Raw genomic sequence first — 18,346 nt, 5'->3', positions numbered from 1 at the left:
ACAGAAGTTGCAATCGAATTTAGTACAAAAGGCACCATGCCGACTTAAGTAAAAGAGGACTGTCACTCTCTCTTTCTATGATATGAACCTCTCCTGTGAGTCCGGTTTTAGATTCCGATGCTTCACTTCAAGTTTACTTAATACCTTGCACCGTCTTATTGACGATGAAACACAGAAATTGCATCGGAATTAAATTCAAAAGGCACAATGCCGACTTAAGTACTATAGGACTGACACTATTTTTCTATGATTCGAACCTCCCCTGTGAGTCCAGTTTTAGATTACGATGCTTCACTTCAGGTTTACTGTATTCCTTGGACCATCTTATTGACGATGAGACACAGAAATTGCATCCGAATTTAATACAAAAGGCACAATGCCGATTTAAGTACAAGAGGACTGACTATCTCTCTTTCTATGATTTTAACCTCTACTGTGAGTCCAGTTTCAGACTCCGATGCTTCACTTCAGGTTTACTGTATCCCTTGGACCTTCGTATTGACGAAGAAACAAAGAAATTGCATCCTGATTTGATACAAAAGGCACAATGGCGAGTTAAGTAAAAGAGGTCTGACACTCTCTCTTTCTATGATTTGAACCTCTCCTGTGAGTCCAGTTTTAGATTCCGGTGCTTCACTTAAGGTTTCCTGTATACCTTGCACCTTCTTATTGACGATGAAACACAGAGTTTGCGTCTGAAATTAATACAAAACCACAATGACGACTTAAGTACAAGAGGACTGACACTCTAACTTTCTTTGATTTGAACCTCTCCTGTCAGTGCAGTTTTAGATTCCGATGCTTCACTTCAGGTTTACTGTCTACCTTGCACCCTCCTATTGACGATGAAACACAGAAATTGCATCGGAATGAAATTGAAAAGGCACAATGCGATTTAAGTACAAGAGGACTGACACTCTAACTTTCTACGATTTGAACCTCCCCTGTAAGTCCAGTTTTAGATTCCGATGCTTCACTTCAGGTTTACTGTATCCCTTGGACCATCTTATTGACGATGAAACACAGAAATTGCATCGGAATTAAATTCAAAAGGCACAATGCCAACTTAAGTACAAGAGGACTGACACTCTAACTTTCTATGATTTGAACATCTCTTGTGAGTCCTGTTTTAGATTCCGATGCTTCACTTCAGGTTTACTGTATCCCTTGGACCTTCTTATTGACGTTGAAACACAGAAATTGCATCCGAATGTAATACAAATGTCATAATGCCGACTTAAGTAAAAGAGGACTGACACTCTCACTTTCTGTGATTTGAACCTCTCCTGTGAGTCCAGTTTTAGATTCCGATGCTTCACTTCAGGTTTACTTTATACCTTGGACCTTCTTATTGACGATGAGACACAGAAATTGCATCCGAATTTAATACAAAAGGCACAATGCCGACTTAAGTACAAGAGGTCTGACACTCTAACTGTCTATGATTTGAACCTCTCCAGTGAGTCCAGTTTTAGATTCCGATGCTTCACTTCAGGTTCACTGTATCCCTTGGTCCTTCTTATTGACGATGAATCACAGAGTTTGCATCCGAAATTAATACAAAAGGCACAATGACGACTTAAGTAGAAGAGGACTGACACTCTAACCTTCTTTGATTTGAACCTCTCCTGTGAGTCCATATATAGATTCCGATGCTTCACTTCAGGTTTACTGTATTCCTTGGACCTTCGTATTGACGATGAAACACAGAAATTGCATCAGAATTTAATACAAAAGGCACAATGCCGACTTAAGTAAAAGAGGACTGACCCTCTCACTTACTGTGATTTGAACCTCTCCTGTCAGTCCAGTTTTAGATTCCGATGCTTCACTTCAGGTTTACTGTCTACCTTGCACCCTCCTATTGATGATGAAACACAGAAATTGCATCGGAATGAAATTCAAAAGGCACAATGCGACGTAAGTACAAGAGGACTGACACTCTCCCTTTCTATGATTTTAACCTCTACTGTGAGTCCAGTTTAAGACTCCGATGCTTCACTTCAGGTTTACTGTATCCCTTGGACCTTCGTATTGACGGTCAAACACAGAAAATGCATCGTGATTTGATACAAAAGGCAAAATGCCGAGTTAAGTAAAGGAGGACTGACACTCTCTCTTTCTATGATTTGAACCTCTCCTGTGAGTCCAGTTTTAGATTCCGATGCTTCACTTCAGATTTACTGTATACCTTGCACCTTCTTATTGACGACGAAACACAGAAATTGCATCGGATTTAAATTCAAAAGGCACAATGCCGACTTAAGCACAAGAGGACTGACAGTCAAACTCTCTATGATTTGAAACACTCGGGTGAGTCCAGTTCTAGATTCCGATGCTTCACTCCTGGTTTACTGTATCCCTTGGACCTTCTCATTGACGATGAAATACAGAAATTGCATCCGAATTTAATACAAAAGGCACAATGCCGACTTAAGTAAAGGAGGACTGTCACTCTCTCTTTCTATGATATGAACCTCTCCTGTGAGTCCAGTTATAGATTCCGATGCTTCACTTCAAGTTTACTTAATACCATGCACCGTCTTATTGACGATGAAACACAGAAATTGATCCGGAATTATATTCAAAAGGCACAATGCCGACTTAAGTACAATAATACTGACACTCTATTTTTCTATGATTTGAACCTCCCCTGTGAGTCCAGTCTTAGATTCCGATGCTTCACTTCAGGTTTACTGAAACCCTTGGACCATCTTATTGACGACGAAACACAGAAATTGCATCGGAATTAAATTTAAAAGGCACAATGCCGACTTAAGTACAAGAGGACAGACACTCAAACTTTCTATGATTTGAACCTCTCCTGTGAGTCCAGTTTTAGATTCCGATGCTTCACTTCAGGTTTACTGTCTACCTTGGACCTTCTTATTGACGATGAAACACAGAAATTGCATCCGAATGTAATACAAAAGGCACAATGCCGACTTAAGTACAAGAGGTCTGACAATCTAACTGTCTATGTTTTGAACCTCTCCTGTGAGTCCAGTTTTATTTTCCGATGCTTCACTTCAGGTTTACTGTTACCCTTGGACCTTCTTATTGACGATGAAACACAGAGTTTGCATCCGAATTTAATACAAAAGGCACAATAACGACTTAAGTACAAGAGGACTGACACTCTAACTTTCTTTGATTTGAACCTTTCCTGTGAGTCCAGATTTAGATTCCGATGCTTCACTTCAGGTTTACTGAAACCCTTGGACCATCTTATTGACGACGAAACACAGAAATTGCATCGGAATTAAATTCAATGGCACAATGCCGATTTAAGTACAAGAGGACTGACACTCTAACTATCTATGATTTAAACCTCTCCTGTGAGTCCAGTTTTAGATTCCGATCCTTCTTTTCAACTTTACTTAATACCATGCACCGTCTTATTGACGATGAAACACAGAAATTGCATCGGAATTATATTCAAAAGGCACAATGCCGACTTAAGTACAATAATACTGACACTCTATGTATCTATGATTTGAACCTCCCCTGTGAGTCCAGTTTTAGATTCCGATGCTTCACTTCAGGTTTACTGAATCCCTTGGACCATCTTATTGACGACGAAACACAGAAATTGCATCGGAATTAAAGTCAAAAGGCACAATGCCGACTTAAGTAAAATTGGACTGAAACTCTCACTTTCTGTGATTTGAACCCCTCCTGTGAGTCCAGTTTTAGATTCCGATGCTACACTTCAGGTTTACTGTATACCTTGGACCTTCTTATTGACGATAAGACACAGAAATTGCATCCGAATTTAATACAAAAGGCACAATGCCGACTTAAGTACAAGAGGTCTGACACTCTAACTGTCTATGCTTTGAACCTCTCCTGTGAGTCCAGTTTTAGTTTCCGATGCTTCACTTCAGGTTCACTGTATCCCTTGGACCGTCTTATTGACGATGAAACACAGAAATTGCATAGGAATTTAATACGAAAGGCACAATGCCAACTTAAGTAAAAGAGGACTGACACTCTAACTCTCTATGATTTGAACCTCTCCTGTGAGTCCAGTTTTGGATTCCGATCCATCACTTTAGGTTTACTGTATTCCTTGCACCTTCCTATTGACGATGAAACACAGAAATTGCATCTGAATTAAATTCAAAAGACACAATGACGATTTATGTACAAGAGGACTGACACTCTAACTATCTGTGATTTGAACCTCTCGGGTGAGTCCAGTTCTAGATTCCGATGCTTCACTCCTGGTTTACTGTATCCCTTGGACATTCTTATTGACGATGAAATACTGAAATTGCATCCGAATTTAATACAAACGGCACAATACCGACTTAAGTAAAAGAGGACTCACACTCTCTCTTTCTATGATTTGAACCTCTCCTGTGAGTCCAGTTTTAGATTTGAATGCTTCACTTCAGGTTTACTGTATCCCTTGGACCTTCTTATTGACGATGAGACACAGAAATTGCATCCGAATTTAATACAAAAGGCACAATGCCGACTTAAGTACAAGAGGACTGACACTCTCCCTTTCTATGATTTTAACCTCTACTGTGAGTCCAGTTTAAGACTCTGATGCTTCACTTCAGGTTTACTGTATCCCTTGGACCTTCGTATTGACGATGAAACACAGAAATTGCATCGTGATTTGATACAAAAGGCAAAATGCCGAGTTAAGTAAAAGAGGACTGACACTCTCTCTTTCTATGATTTGAACCTCTCCTGTGAGTCCAGTTTTAGATTCCGATGCTTCACTTCAGATTTACTGTATACCTTGCACCTTCTTATTGACGACGAAACACAGAAATTGCATCGGATTTAAATTCAAAAGGCACAATGCCGACTTAAGCACAAGAGGACAGACAGTCAAACTCTCTATGATTTGAAACACTCGGGTGAGTCCAGTTCTAGATTCCGATGCTTAACTCCTGGTTTACAGTATCCCTTGGACCTTCTCATTGACGATGAAATACAGAAATTGCATCCGAATTTAATACAAAAGGTACAATGCCGACTTAAGTAAAAGAGGACTGTCACTCTCTCTTTCTATGATATGAACCTCTCCTGTGAGTCCAGTTTTAGATTCCGATGCTTCACTTCAAGTTTACTTAATACCATGCACCGTCTTATTGACGATGAAACACAGAAATTGCATCGGAATTATATTCAAAAGGCACAATGCCGACTTAAGTACAATAATACTGACACTCTATTTTTCTATGATTTGAACCTCCCCTGTGAGTCCAGTCTTAGATTCCGATGCTTCACTTCAGGTTTACTGAAACCCTTGGACCATCTTATTGACGACGAAACACAGAAATTGCATCGGAATTAAATTCAAAATGCACAATGCCGACTTAAGTACAAGAGACTGACACTCAAACTTTCTATGATTTGTACCTCTCCTGTGAGTCCAGTTTTAGATTCCGATGCTTCACTTCAGGTTTACTGTATCCCTTGGACCTTCTTATTGACGATGAAACACAGAAATTGCATCCGAATGTAATACAAAAGGCACAATGCCGACTTAAGTAAAAGAGGACTGACACTCTCACTTTCTGTGATTTGAACCCCTCCTGTGAGTCCAGTTTTAGATTCCGATGCTACACTTCAGGTTTACTGTATACCTTGGACCTTCTTATTGACGATGAGACACAGAAATTGCATCCGAATTTAATACAAAAGGCACAATGCCGACTTAAGTACAAGAGGTCTGACAATCTAACTGTCTATGTTTTGAACCTCTCCTGTGAGTCCAGTTTTAGTTTCCGATGCTTCACTTCAGGTTTACTGTTACCCTTGGACCTTCTTATTGACGATGAAACACAGAGTTTGCATCCGAATTTAATACAAAAGGCACAATAACGACTTAAGTACAAGAGGACTGACACTCTAACTTTCTTTGATTTGAACCTTTCCTGTGAGTCCAGATTTAGATTCCGATGCTTCACTTCAGGTTTACTGTATTCCTTGGACCTTCTTATTGACGATGAAACACAGAAATAGCATCCGAATTTAATACAAAAGGCACAATGTCGACTTAAGTGAAAGAGGACTGACACTCTCACTTTCTGTGATTTGAACCTTTCCTGTCAGTCCAGTTTTAGATTATGATGCTTCACTTCAGGTTTACTGTCTACCTTGCACCCTCCTATTGACGATGAAACACAGCAATTGCATCGGAATGAAATTCAAAAGGCACAATGCCGACTTAAGTACAAGAGGACTGACACTCTAACTTTCTAAGATTTGAACCGCTCCTGTGAGTTCAGTTTTCGATTCCGATGCTTCACTTCAGGTTTACTGTATACCTTGGACTTTCTTATAGACGATGAAACGCGGAAATTGCATCGGAATTAAATTCAATGGCACAATGCCGATTTAAGTACAAGAGGACTGACACTCTAACTATCTATGATTTAAACCTCTCCTGTGAGTCCAGTTTTAGATTCGGATCCTTCACTTCAGGTTTACTGTATCCCTTGGACCTTCTTATTGATGATGAAATAAAGAATTTGCAACCGAAATTAATACAAAAATCACAATGCCGACATAAGTGAAAGAGGACTGACACTCTCACTTTCTGTGTTTTGAACCTCTCCTGTGAGTCCAGTTTTAGATTCCAATGCTTCACTTCAGGTTTACAGTATACCTTGCACCCTCTTATTGACGATGAAACACAGAAATTGCATCGGAATTCTATTCAAAAGGCACAATGCAGGCTTAAGTACAAGAGGACTGACTCTCTAACCTTCTATGATTTGAACCTCTCCTGTGAGTCCAGATTTAGTTTCCGATGCTTCACTTCGGGTTTATTGTATCCCTTGGACCTTCGTATTGATGATGAAACACAGAAATTGCATCCTGATTTGATACAAAAGGCACAATGCCGAGTTAAGTAAAAGAGGTCTGACACTCTCTCTTTCTATGATTTGAACCTCTCCTGTGAGTCCGGTTTTAGATTCCGATGCTTCACTTCAAGTTTACTTAATACCATGCACCGTCTTATTGACGATGAAACAGAGAAATTGCATCGGAATGATATTCAAAAGGCACAATGCCGACTTAAGTACAATAATACTGACACTCTATTTTTCTATGATTTGAACCTCCCCTGTGAGTCCAGTTTTAGATTCCGATGCTTCACTTCAGGTTTACTGAATCCCTTGGACCATCTTATTGACGAAGAAACACAGAAATTGCATCGGAATTAAAGTCAAAAGGCACAATGCCGACTTAAGTAAAATTGGACTGACACTCTCACTTTCTGTGATTTGAACCCCTCCTGTGAGTCCAGTTTTAGATTCCGATGCTACACTTCAGGTTTACTGTATACCTTGGACCTTCTTATTGACGATAAGACACAGAAATTGCATCCGAATTTAATACAAAAGGCACAATGCCGACTTAAGTACAAGAGGTCTGACACTCTAACTGTCTATGCTTTGAACCTCTCCTGTGAGTCCAGTTTTAGTTTCCGATGCTTCACTTCAGGTTCACTGTATCCCTTGGACCTTCTTATTGACGACGAAACACAGAAATTGCATCGGAATTTAATACAAAAGGCACAATGCCAACTTAAGTAAAAGAGGACTGACACTCTAACTCTCTATGATTTGAACCTCTCCTGTGAGTCCAGTTTTAGTTTCCGATGCTTCACTTCAGGTTCACTGTATCCCTTGGACCTTCTTATTGACGATGAAATACAGAAATTGCATCCGAATTTAATACAAAATGCACAATGCCGACTTAAGTAAAAGAGGACTGACACTCTCCCTTTCTATAATTTGAACCTCTCCTGTGAGTCCAGTTTTAGATTCCGATGCTTCAATTCAGGGTTACTGTCTCCCTTGACCTTCTTATTGACGATGAAACACAGAAATTGCGATCGAATTTAATACAAAAGGCACAATGCCGACTTAAGTAAAAGTGGACTGTCACTCTCTCTTTCTATGATATGAACCTCTCCTGTGAGTCCTGTTTTAGATTCCGATGCTTCACTTCAAGTTTACTTAATACCTTGCACCGTCTTATTGACGATGAAACACAGAAATTGCATCGGAACTAAATTCAAAAGGCACAATGCCGACTTAAGTACAATAGGACTGACACTATTTTTCTATGATTTGAACCTCCCCTGTGAGTCCAGTTTTAGATTACAATGCTTCACTTCAGGTTTACTGTATCCCTTGGACCATCTTATTGACGATGAGACACAGAAATTGCATCCGAATTTAATACAAAAGGCACAATGCCGATTTAAGTACAAGAGGACTGACACTCTCCCTTTCTATGATTTTAACCTCTACCGTGATTCCAGTTTAAGACTCCGATGCTTCACTTCAGGTTTACTGTATCCCTTGGACCTTCGTATTGACGATGAAACACAGAAATTGCATCCTGATTTGATACAAAAGGCACAATGCCGAGTTAAGTAAAAGTGGTCTGACACTCTCTCTTTCTATGATTTGAACCTCCCCTGTGAGTCCAGTTTTAGATTCCGATGCTTCACTTCAAGTTTACTTAATACCATGCACCGTCTTATTGACGATGAAACACAGATATTGCATCGGAATTATATTCAAAAGGCACAATGCCGACTTAAGTACAATAATACTGACTCTCTATTTTTCTATGATTTGAACCTCCCCTGTGAGTCCAGTTTTAGTTTCCGATGCTTCACTTCAGGTTTTACTGAATCCCTTGGACCATCTTATTGACGACGAAACAAAGAAATTGCATCGGAATTAAATTGAAAAGGCACAATGCCGACTTAAGTAAAAGCTGACTGACACTCTCACTTTCTGTGATTTGAACCCCTCCTGTGAGTCCAGTTTTTGATTCCGATGCTACACTTAAGGTTTACTGTATACCTTGGACCTTCTTATTGACGATAAGACACAGAAATTGCATCCGAATTTAATACAAAAGGCAGAATGCCGACTTACGTACAAGAGATCTGACACTCTAACTGTCTATGTTTTGAACCTCTCCTGTGAGTCCAGTTTTAGTTTCCGATGCTTCACTTCAGGTTTACTGTATCCCTTGGACCTTCTTATTGACGATGAAACACAGAGTTTGCATCCGAATTTAATTCAAAAGGCGCAATGCCGACATAAGTAAAAGCGGAGTAACACTCTCTCTTTCTATGATTTGAACCTCTCCTGTGAGTCCAGATTTAGATTCCGATGCTTCACTTCGGGTTTATTGTATCCCTTGGACCTTCTTATTGACGATGAAACACAGAAATTACATCGGAATTTAATACAAAAGGCACAATGCCAACTTAAGTAAAAGAGGACTGACACTCTAACTCTCTATGATTTGAACCTCTCCTGTGAGTCCAGTTTTGGATTCCGATGCATCACTTTAGGTTTACTGTATTCCTTGCACCTTCCTATTGACGATGAAACACAGAACTTGCATCCGAATTAAATTTGAAACACACAATGACGATTTATGTACAAGAGGACTGACACTCTAACTATCTATGATTTGAACCTCTCGGGTGAGTCCAGTTCTAGATTCCGATGCTTCACTCCTGGTTTACTGTATCCCTTGGACATTCTTATTGACGATAAAATACTGAAATTGCATCCGAATTTAATACAAAAGGCACAATGCCGACTTAAGTAAAAGAGGACTCACACTCTCTCTTTAAATGATTTGAACCTCTCCTGTGAGTCCAGTTTTAGATTCGAATGCTTCACTTCAAATTTACTGTATACCTTGCACCTTCTTATTGACGATGAAACACAGAAATTGCATCGGATTTAAATTCAAAAGGCACAATGCCGACTTAAGTACAAGAGGACTGACACTCAAACTCTCTATGATTTGAAACTCTCGGGTGAGTGCAGTTCTAGATTCCGATGCTTCACTCCTGGTTTACTGTATCCCTTGGACCTTCATATTGACGATGAAATACAGAAATTGCATCCGAATTTAATGCAAAAGGCACAATGCCGACTTAAGTAAAAGAGGACTGACACTCTCCCTTTCTATGATTTGAACCTCTCCTGTGAGTCCAGTTTTAGATTCCGATGCTTCAATTCAGGGTTACTGTATCCCTTGACCTTCTTATTGACGATGAAACACAGAAATTGCAATCGAATCTAATACAAAAGGCACAATGCCGACTTAAGTAAAAGAGGACTGTCACTCTCTCTTTCTATGATATGAACCTCTCCTGTGAGTCCAGTTTTAGATTCCGATGCTTCACTTCAAGTTTACTTAATACCTTGGACCTTCTTATTGACGATAAGACACAGAAATTGCATCCGAATTTAATACAAAATTCACAATGCCGACTTAAGTACAAGAGGTCTGACACTCTAACTGTCTATGTTTTGAACCTTTCCTGTGAGTCCAGTTTTAGTTTCCGATGCTTCACTTCAGGTTTACTGTATCCCTTGGACCTTCTTATTGACGATGAAACACAGACTTTGCATCCGAATTTAATACAAAAGGCACAATGGCGACTTAAGTTCAAGAGGACTGACACTCTAACTTTCTTTGATTTGAACCTTTCCTGTGAGTCCAGATTTAGATTCCGATGCTTCTCTTCAGGTTTACTGTCTACCTTGCACCCTCCTATTGACGATGAAACACAGCAATTGCATTGGAATGAAATTCAAAAGGCACAATGCCGACTTAAGTACAAGAGGACTGACACTAACTTTCTAAGATTTGAACCGCTCCTGTGAGTTCAGTTTTCGATTCCGATGCTTCACTTCAGGTTAACTGTATACCTTGGACTTTCTTATTGACGATGAAACACGGAAATTGCATCGGAATTAAATTCAATGGCACAATGCCGATTTAAGTACAAGAGGACTGACACTCTCTCTTTCTACGATTTGAACCTCTCCTGTGAGTCCATTTTTAGATTCGAATGCTTCACTTCAAATTTACTGTATACCTTGCACCTTCTTATTGACGATAAAACACAGAAATTGCATCGGATTTAAATTCAAAAGGCACAATGCCGACTTAAGTACAATAGGACTGACACTATTTTTCTATGATTTGAACCTCCCCTGTGAGTCCAGTTTTAGATTACAATGCTTCACTTCAGGTTTACTGTATCCCTTGGACCATCTTATTGACGATGAGACACAGAAATTGCATCCGAATTTAATGCAAAAGGCACAATGCCGATTTAAGTACAAGAGGACTGACACTCTCCCTTTCTGTGATTTTAACCTCTACTGTGAGTCCAGTTTAAGACTCCGATGCTTCACTTCAGGTTTACTGTATCCCTTGGACCTTCTTATTGACGATGAATTACAGAGTTTCCATCCGAATTTAATACAAAAGGCACAATGACGACTTAAGTACAAGAGGACTGACACTCTAACTTTCTTTGATTTGAACCTCTCCTGTGAGTCCACATTTAGATTCCGATGCTTCACTTCAGGTTTACTGTATTCCTTGGACCTTCTTATTGACGATGAAACACAGAAATTGCATCCGAATTTAATACAAAAGGCACAATGTCGACTTAAGTAAAAGAGGACTGACACTCTCACTTTCTGTGATTTGAACCTCTCCTGTCAGTCCAGTTTGAGATTCCAATGCTTCACTTCTGGTTTACTGTCCACCTTGCACCCTCCTATTGACGATGAAACACAGAAATTGCATCGGAATGAAATTCAAAAGGCACAATGCCGACTTAAGTACAAGAGGACTAACACTCTAACTTTCTAAGATTTCAACCGTTCCTGTGAGTCCAGTTTTCGATTCCGATGCTTCACTTCAGGTTTACTGTATCCCTTAGACCTTCTAATTGACGATGAAACACAGAAATTGCATCCGAATTTTATACAAAAGGCACAATGCCGACTTAAGTAAAAGAGGACTGACACTGTCACTTTCTATGATTTGAACCTCTCCTGTGAGTCCAGTTTTCGATTCCGATGCTTCATTTCAGGTTTACTGTATACCTTGCAACTTATTATTGACGATGAAACACAGAAATTGCATCCGAATTTAATACAAAAGGCACAATGCCGACCTAAGTAAAAGAGGACTCACACTCTCTCTTTCTATGATTTGAACCTCTCCTGTGAGTCCAGTTTTAGATTCGAATGCTTCACTTCAGGTTTACTGTATAACTTGCACCTTCTTATTGATGATGAAACACAGAAATTGCATCGGATTTAATTTCAAAAGGCACAATGCCGACTTAAGCACAAGAGGACTGACACTCAAACTCTCTATGATTTGAAACTGTCGGGTGAGTCCAGTTCTAGATTCCGATGCTTCACTCCTGGTTTACTGTATCCCTTGGACCTTCTTATTGACGATGAAATACAGAAATAGCATCCGAATTTAATACAAAAGGTACAATGCCGACTTAAGTAAAAGAGGACTGACACTCTCCCCTTCTATGATTTGAACATCTCCTGTGAGTCCAGTTTCGGATTCCGATGGATCACTTTAGGTTTACTCTAGTCCTTGCACCTTCCTATTGACGATGAAACACAGAAATTGCATCCGAATTAAATTCAAAAGACACATTGACGATCTATGTACAAGAGGACTGACACTCTAACTATCTATGATTTGAACCTCTCGGGTGAGTCCAGTTCTAGATTCCGATGCTTCACTCCTGGTTTACTGTATCCCTTGGACATTCTTATTGACGATGAAATACTGAAAATGCATCCGAATTTAATACAAAAGGCACAATGCCGACTTAAGTAAAAGAGGACTCACACTCTCTCTTTCTATGATTTGAACCTCTCCTGTGAGTCCAGTTTTAGATTCGAATGCTTCACTTCAAATTTACTGTATACCTTGCACCTTCTTATTGACGATGAAACACGGAAATTGCATCGGATTTAAATTCAAAAGGCACAATGCCGACTTAAGTACAAGAGGACTGACACTCAAACTCTCTATGATTTGAAACTCTCGGGTGAAACCAGTTCTAGATTCCGATGCTTCACTCCTGGTTTACTGTATCCCTTGGACCTTCTTATTGACGATGAAATACAGAAATTGCATCCGAATTTAATACAAAAGGCACAATGCCGACTTAAGTAAAAGAGGACTGACACTCTCCCTTTCTATGATTTGAACCTCTCCTGAGAGTCCAGTTTTAGATTCCGATGCTTCAATTCAGTGTTACTGTATCCCTTGACCTTCTTATTGACGATGAAACACAGAAATTGCAATCGAATTTAATACAAAAGGCACAATGCCGACCTAAGTAAAAGAGGACTGTCACTCTCTCTTTCTATGATATGAACCTCTCCTGTGAGTCCAGTTTTAGATTCCGATGCTTCACTTCAAGTTTACTTAATACCTTGCACCGTCTTATTGACGATGAAACACAGAAATTGCATCGGAATTAAATTCAAAAGGCACAATGCCGACTTAAGTACAATAGGACTGACACTATTTTTCTATGATTTGAACCTCCCCTGTGAGTCCAGTTTTAGATTACGATGCTTCACTTCAGGTTTACTGTATCCCTTGGACCATCTTATTGACGATGAGACACAGAAATTGCATCCGAATTTAATACAAAAGGCACAATGCCGATTTAAGTACAAGAGGACTGACTATCTCCCTTTCTATGATTTTAACCTCTACTGTGAGTCCAGTTTAAGACTCCGATGCTTCCCTTCAGGTTTACTGTATCCCTTGGACCTTCGTATTGACGATGAAACACAGAAATTGCATCCTGATTTGATACAAAAGGCACAATGGCGAGTTAAGTAAAAGAGGTCTGACACTCTCTCTTTCAATGATTTGAACCTCTCCTGTGAGTCCAGTTTTAGATTCAGATGCTTCACTTAAGGTTTACTGTATCACTTGCACCTTCTTATTGACGATTAAACACAGAGTTTGCATCTGAAATTAATACAAAAGGCACAATGACGACATAAGTACAAGAGGACTGACACTCTAACTTTCTTTGATTTGAACCTCTCCTGTGAGTCCAGATTTAGATTGTGATGCTTCACTTCAGGTTTACTGTATTCCTAGGACCTTCTTATTGACGATGAAACACAGAAATTGCATCCGAATTTAATACAAAAGGCACAATGCCGACATAAGTGAAAGAGGACTGACACTCTCACTTTCTGTGATTTGAACCTCTCCTGTCAGTCCAGTTTTAGATTCCGATGCTTCACTTCAGGTTTACTGTCTACCTTGCACCCTCCTATTGACGATGAAACACAGAAATTGCATCGGAATGAAATTGAAAAGGCACAATGCGATTTAAGTACAAGTGGACTGACACTCTAACTTCCTACGATTTGAACCTCCCCTGTAAGTCCAGTTTTAGATTCCGATGCTTCACTTCAGGTTTACTGTATCCTTTGGACCATCTTATTGACGATGAAACACAGAAATTCCATCGGAATTAAATTCAAAAGGCACAATGCCGACTTAAATACAAGAGGACTGACACTCTAACTTTCTATGATTTGAACCTGTCTTGTGAGTCCTGTTTTAGATTCCGATGCTTCACTTCAGGTTTACTGTATCCCTTGGACCTTCTTATTGACGATGAAACACAGAAATTGCATCCGAATGTAATACAAAAGGCACAATGCCGACTTAAGTAAAAGAGGACTGACACTCTCACTTTCTGGGATTTGAACCTCTCCTGTGAGTCCAGTTTTAGATTCCGATGCTTCACTTCAGGTTTACTGTATACCTTGGACCTTCTTATTGACGATGAGACACAGAAATGGCATCCGAATTTAATACAAAAGGCACAATGACGACTTAAGTACAAGAGGACTGACACTCTAACTTTCTTTGATTTGAACCTCTCCAGTGAGTCCAGATATAGATTCCGATGCTTCACTTCAGGTTTACTGTATTCCTTGGACCTTCGTATTGACGATGAAACACAGAAATTGCATCCGAATTTAATACAAAAGGCACAATGCCGACTTAAGTAAAAGAGGACTGACCCTCTCACTTTCTGTGATTTGAACCTCTCCTGTCAGTCCAGTTTTAGATTCCGATGCTTCACTTCAGGTTTACTGTCTACCTTGCACCCTCCTATTGATGATGAAACACAGAAATTGCATCGGAATGAAATTCAAAAGGCACAATGCGACTTAAGTACAAGAGGACTGACGCTCTAACATTCTAAGATTTTAACCGCTCCAGTGAGTCCAGTTTTCGAATCCGATGCTTCACTTCAGGTTTACTGTATCCCTTGGACTTTCTTATTGACGATGAAACACGGAAAATGCATCGGAATTAAATTCAACAGGCACAATGCCGACTTCAGTACAGGAGGACTGACACTCTAACTATCTATGTTTAAACCTCTCCTGTGAGTCCAGTTTTAGATTCCGATGCTTCACTTCAGGTTTACTGTATCCCTTGGACCTTCTAATTGACGATGAAACACAGAAATTGCATCCGAAATTAATACAAAACGCACAATGCCGACTTAAGTAAAAGAGGACTGACACTGTCACTTTCTATGATTTGAACCTCTCCTGTGAGTCCAGTTTTCGATTCCGATGCTTCACTTTAGGTTTACTGTATGCCTTGCACCTTCTTATTGACGATGAAACACAGAAATTGGATCCGAATTTAATTCAAAAGGCGAAATGCCGACATCAGTAAAAGAGGAATAACACTCCCTCTTTCTATGATTTGAACCTCTCCTGTGAGTCCAGATTTAGATTCCGATGCTTCACTTCGGGTTTATTGTATCCCTTGGACCTTCTTATTTACGATGAAACACAGAAATTGCATCGGAATTTAATACAAAAGGCAGAATGCCGACTTAAGTAAAAGAGGACTGACACTCTCCCTTCCTTTGATTTAAACCGCTCCTGTGAGTCCAGTTTCAGATTCCGATGCTTCACTTCAGGTTTACTGTATACCTTGCACCTTCTTATTGACGATGAAACACAGAAGTTGCATCCGAATTTAATACAAAAGGCACAATGCCGACTTAGGTAAAAGAGGACTGACACTCTCACCTTCTATGATTTGAACCTCTCCTGTGAGTCCAGTTTTAGATTCCGATGCGCACTTCAGGTTTACTGTATACCTTGCACCTTCTTATTGACGATGAAACACAGAAATTGCATCGGAAATAAATTCAAAAGGCACAATGCCGACTTAAGTACAAGAGGACTGACACTCTCTCTTTCTATGATTTGAACCTCTCCTGTAAGTCCAGTTTTAGATTCCGATGCTTCACGTCAGGTTTACTGTATCCCTAGGACCTTATAATTGACGATGAAACACAGAAATTGCATCCGAAGTTAATACAAAAGGCACAATGCCGACTTAAGTATAAGAGGACTGACATTCTCACTTTCTATGATTTGAACCTCTCCTGTGAGTCCAGTTTTAGATTCCGATGCTTCACTTCAGGTTTACTGTATACCAAGCACCTTCTTATTGGCGATGGAACACAGAAATTGCATCCGCATTTAATACAAAAGGCACAATGCCGACTTAAGTACAAGAGGACTGACACTCTCCTTTTCTATTATTGTAACCTCTACTGTGAGTCCAGTTTAAGACTCCGATGCTTCACTTCAGGTTTACTGTATCCCTTGGACCTTCGTGTTGACGATGAAACACAGACATTGCATCCTGATTTGATACAAAAGGCACAATGCCAACTTAAGTAAAAGAGGACTGACTCTCTCTCTTACTATGATTTGAACCTCTCCTGTGAGTCCAGTTTTAGTTTCAGATGCTTCACTTCAGATTTACTGTATACCTTGCACCTTCTTATTGACGATGAAACACAGAAATTGCATCGGAATTAAATTCAAAAGGCACAGTGCCGACTTAAGTACAAGAGGACTGACACACTAACTCTCTATGATTTGAACCTCTCTTGTGAGTCCAGTTTTGGATTCCGATGCTTCACTTTAGGTTTTCTGTATACCTTGCACCTTCCTATTGACGATGAAACACAGAAATTGCATCCGAATTAAATTCAAAAGACACAATGACGATTTATGTACAAGAGGACTGACACTCTAACTATCTATGATTTGAACCTCTCGGGTGAGTCCAGTTCTAGATTCCGGTGCTTCACTCCTGGTTTACTGTATCCCTTGGACCTTCTTACTGACGATGAAATACAGAAATTGCATCCGAATTTAATACAAAAGGCACAATGCCGACTTAAGTAAAAGAGGACTGACACTCTCACTTTCTGTGATTTGAACCTCTCCTGTGAGTCCAGTTTTAGATTCCGATGCTTCACTTTAGGTTTACTGTATACCTTGGACCTTCTTATTGACGATGAGACACAGAAATTGCATCAGAATTTAATACAAAAGGCACAATGCCGACTTAAGTACAAGAGGACTGACACTCTCCCTTTCTATGATTTTAACCTCTACTGTGAGTCCAGTTTAAGACTCCGATGCTTCACTTCAGTTTACTGTATCCCTTGGACCTTCGTATTGACGATGAAACACAGAAATTGCATCCTGATTTGATACAAAACGCACAATGCCGAGTTAAGTAAAAGAGGACTGACACTCTCTCTTTCTATGATTTGAATCTCTCCTCTGAGTCCAGTTTTAGATTCCGATGCTTCACTTCAGATTTACTGTATACCTTGCACCTTCTTATTGACGACGAAACACAGAAATTGCATCGGATTTAAATTCAAAAGGCACAATGCCGACATAAGCACAAGAGGACTGACAGTCAAACTCTCTATGATTTGAAACTCTCGGGTGAGTCCAGTTCTAGATTCCGAATCTTCACTCCTGGTTTACTGTATCCCTTGGACCTTCTCATTGACGATGAAATACAGAAATTGCATCCGAATTTAATACAAAAGGCACAATGCCGACTTAAGTAAAAGAGGACTGTCACTCTCTCCTTCTATGATATGAACCTCTCCTGTGAGTCCAGTTTTAGATTTCGAAGCTTCACTTCAAGTTTACTTAATACCATGCACCGTCTTATTGAAGATGAAACACAGAAATTGCATCGGAATTATATTCAAAAGGCACAATGCCGACTTGAGTACAATAATACTGACACTCTATTTTTCTATGATTTGAACCTCCCCTGTGAGTCCAGTTTTAGATTCCGATGCTTCACTTCAGGTTTACTGAATCCCTTGGACCATGTTATTGACGACGAAACACAGAAATTGCATCGGAATTAAATTTAAAAGGCACAATGCCGACTTAAGTAAAAGAGGACTGACACTCTAACTTTCTATGATTTGAACCTCTCCTGTGAATCCAGTTTTAGATTCCTATGCTTCACTTCAGGTTTACTGTATCCCTTGGACCTTCTTATTGACGATGAAACACAGAAATTGCATCCGAATGTAATACAAAAGGCACAATGCCGACTTAAGTAAAAGAGGACTGACACTCTCACT

Source organism: Schistocerca piceifrons, chromosome X (assembly GCF_021461385.2).
Source record: "Schistocerca piceifrons isolate TAMUIC-IGC-003096 chromosome X, iqSchPice1.1, whole genome shotgun sequence".
NCBI lineage: Eukaryota > Metazoa > Arthropoda > Insecta > Orthoptera > Acrididae > Schistocerca > Schistocerca piceifrons.
Note: the sequence above shows the minus strand (reverse complement) of the source record.